Source organism: Heterocephalus glaber, unplaced genomic scaffold (genome assembly GCF_053883595.1).
Source record: "Heterocephalus glaber isolate CG9 unplaced genomic scaffold, H.glaber_assembly_v1.0 deba00001586, whole genome shotgun sequence".
In the NCBI taxonomy this organism is placed as follows: Eukaryota; Metazoa; Chordata; class Mammalia; order Rodentia; family Bathyergidae; genus Heterocephalus; species Heterocephalus glaber.
This window is the reverse complement of record NW_028258364.1, coordinates 16554043-16558071: the sequence shown is the minus strand read 5'-3', so window position 1 is coordinate 16558071 and position 4029 is coordinate 16554043. Positions and strand designations below refer to the sequence as shown.

The following is a 4029-nucleotide window of genomic DNA, read 5'->3' as shown; positions in this document are numbered from 1 at the left end:
CTACAGAGCTTCTGTGATTAAAACAGCATGGTACTGATAAAAAAAACAGACTTGAGGATCAATGGAACAGACTAAAAGATGCAGGAAGAACCTCAAATACACTCAGCCAGTACATTTTGGACAAAGGGGCCAAACATGTTCACTGGAAGAAAGATAACCTTTTTAATGAATAGTGCTGGAAAACCTGGCTTTCAACATCCCAAAGACTAAAACTAGATTCATGTCTCTCACTATCCACTGAACTAAAAATCAAAGTGGATTAAAAATCTAAATATTAAAACAAACACTAAATCTGCTGGAAGAGAGAATAGGGAGAATGCTTGAGGACATGGGAGTAGGCAAAGACTTCATGAACAAAACCCAGAATGCATGGGAAATACTACAAAGAATCAACAACTGGGATCTCATCTTATTAAAAAGTTTTTGCACAATACAAATCACCAACAGAGTTAAAAGATAACCCGTAGAGTGGGAAAAAATTTTAGCCAGTGGTTTCTCGGACAAGGAACTTATATCTAGAACATGAAAAGAATTTAAACCCCTGGGGTCCGCTGCCGCTATGGCATCCAGCAAGGAGGATGGCACCCCGGAGGCCGGCGAGGACAAGGAGGCCCCCCGCTGGAGGAGGCGCCTGGGCTCGCTGGCCACCGCCTGGCTCACCTTCTACAACGTGGCCACGATGGCAGGGTGGTTGGTTCTAGCTATTGCCATGGTACATTTTTGTATGGAAAAAGGAACACTCAGAGGTTTATATAAAAGTACTCGGAAGACACTTAAATTTTTCCAAACATTTGCCTTGCTTGAGATAGTCCACTGTTTAATTGGAATTGTACCTACTTCTGTGCTTGTGACCGGGGTCCAAGTGAGTTCAAGAATCTTTATGGTGTGGCTGGTTACTCACAGCATAAAACCGATCCAGAATGAGGAGAGTGTGGTGCTTTTTCTGGTCTCGTGGACGGTGACGAGATCACTCGCTATTCCTTCTACACATTCAGCCTTCTTGACCACTTGCCATACTTCATTAAATGGGCCAGGTGGCTATGTCTTGCACTTTAGTGTCTCACTGTCCGGTGCATGCTGATTTTGTGTGCTGAGCTAACACCAAAGAATTAAAGTTTGTGTTGTAGCTTCATGATAGCAGCATGGCCTTGTTTTGGATATTAGCAGCATCATGGCTTGTATTTAAAAAGCTGGATTTAATGATCAGAGAAGAGTCATACTAAAATACATCTTGTGTAACATCAATCCTAGGCAAATCATATTCTTAAGTAACCTCAGTGCCAATCATTTATTTTCCTTTGAAAACACCTTATATATTTTTGGAATTATATTGAATAAACCATACCAAAATGTGCTTTAAAAAAAAAGAATTAAAAAAAAATCAGTCCACCCAAATTTAAAGACCCAATTTAAAAATAGGCATCTGAAATGAACACACACCTCTCAGATGAAGAAGTAGATACAGCAAATAAATACATGAAAAAATGTACAACATCACTGGTCATTTTTAAAACAACAGAGATTTCATCTTGCTTCAGAAAGAATAGCTATTATCAAGAAATGAATCAACAACAAATGCTGGTGGGTCTTTGGGGGAGAAAGGAAAACTTCTCCACTCTTGGTGGGAACGTAAACTGGTGCAATCACTGTGGAAATCAGTGTGGAGATTCCTCAAAACTTTAGGATTAAAGGTCACTTTTGACCCAGCTATTCCCTTTCTGGGTATCCTCCCAAAAGAATTAAAAGCATCCTACCACAGTGGTATACGCACACTCATGTTTATAGTGGCACAGTTTGTAATAGCTAAATCTTGGAAACAACCCAAATCCCCATCAACTGATGAATGGACAAAAAATATGTGTTTTTTTATATAATGGAGTACTATTCAGCTACAAAGAAGGATAAACTTGAGACATTTCTAGGTAAATGGATGCACCTTGAGAACATACTTTTAAGTGAAATAAATCAAACTCATATGTGTAAATATCACATTGTCTCTCTGGTGTGAGAAACTGAAAATGAAAAAAAGACCACAAATAATAGTAGGTATAGTGAAATAGGAAGAAATTGTTCAAAATTATACAGAATGTGAGATATTTTGTGAATACTTAAAATATTTTAGGCAAAAAGAAAGTATAATATTATTAGATAATGAGCTGAGAGATTAGTAAGTAAAAATATATTCTTTTCAGATTATGATACACTGTGTATTCACCATTGTTATTCACTAAACATATTTGTTACAAATAATTATTTTTTCATAGAATGGCTTTTATATGTTCTTTATTAATTAATTAATTATTTTAATTTATTTTATTTTTAATATTTTCTTTATTAATATCTACTTGTACTACATTAAAATAGTTTTTCAAAATATAAAGATTAGGTCAGAAAGTAATGTAATTGAGACTAAAAAACAATATAAAGAATCAATGAATCTAAGACTTGGTTCTTTGAAAGATTAAACAAAATAGACAAATCCTTTGAATGGATAAAATAAATATGTGCATATTTAGGCAGACAAGAATAGATAGGTAGATAGATAGATAGATAGATGGATAGATAGATGTAATTTCTTAAGCCATTTTCTCTTATAGTTTTTGGTCTTAATTAGAAATTCACCTATTTAATAAGTATATTCAGAATCTAAGTGATGTACATCTAGATAGGTGGAAGACCATTTCACTCATGAAATGTTTTAGCTATTGATACCAGTATAATATACCAATGTGATAAAAAGGCACAAAATTTTTGATAAGATGAGATCCATCATTGGGAGAAATCATACACACATACATACAATTTTTATTGAACTTGAGGCTCATTATACCAATAAGCAACTTTACTTATTACAAATATTATACTGGGATTGAGCTCAAGTGCTCAGTTGAGCATTTAAGGGACAAGGTAAAGTCTTTCCTTTGTGACTATTTTTTATCATTCTTATGATTCTCCCCACTATATTATTTTATACATTAGTTTTATTAGTTAACAATTTTATGCTTTACATATTGTAATTGGCACCAGAAAATTAAAGTTTGAATCTTCAATGGAATTAGCCAAAATAAGACTTCTGTTTTGAAGATAGTATGCACTATGACTCACTACCTAATAGCAGAGTACAGACTAATCTTCATTATTCAGCTATTATTATTATTATTATTATTATTATTATTATTATTATTTTGTATCGGGGATTGAACTTGTGCTTGAGAGGCAGGAACCGGCACCACTGAACTAAATCCCATGCCATTATTCAGATATTATTAACCCGACTACAAAATTTTATCTTTTAACCTTTCTTGTGCCTGTTTAAATTGAGTTTTGCTTTTCTCATTTTACCGTTGCTTTTATTTTCATATAAGGTAGACTATAAATTGAAATACATGTTGTAGTGGTGAAGTATTAAAATTGTTCCCTCGCAGTCCATTTTAAATGCAGTTTTCTTTTTCCACACCAGAAACAGGGCTTAGCCACAACCTTGACAGTTTCCTGTTCTACATTGGATTCAAATGGCTGAAGCCAGTGGGACTCTCCTTCCTAACACAGTGGGCTCCAAGACTTTTCTGCTGCTTCTCTTAACCAGGCTGTATTCAGGCATTTGCCTACAAACACAAGGTGACCCATATGTATTTCCTTGTATCTACTGTACTCCTTTCTTCCTGCTATTCCATCTCCCTTCCTCTCTGTGAAGTCTTCATTCCCAGCTCATGTGGTCTGGGCTGGAGGACTACCCTCCTGACTCATTACGTCCCTCTTAAGCAGGATCTTTAAGTGAAAATCTTTAATGTATTTCTTCCTGTGATGAAGTACTAAATGTATGACTTCCATTTCAAGAACTAGCGGTATATCAGGACAAATTTTTGGTGGAAGACTGACATGAACCAAGATTGGGCTCCTAGTTTCAGAGCAGTGTGCAGGTAGCCACACACTGGAACACATGGCAGACAAGAGTCACATGGTTGTCTTCCAGTATAAACAACTTTCTCTTGTGAAGACACAGGTCAGATAGACAGTATGCTGTGCTTT

At 35.5% G+C, this 4029-nt stretch overlaps 1 pseudogene; it reads left to right on the top strand.

Annotated features, from left to right (window-relative positions):
• The first annotated feature begins 556 nt into the window (after positions 1–556).
• On the top strand, positions 557–1071 carry LOC101699856 (very-long-chain (3R)-3-hydroxyacyl-CoA dehydratase 1 pseudogene; annotated as a pseudogene).
• The last annotated feature ends 2958 nt before the right edge of the window (positions 1072–4029 follow it).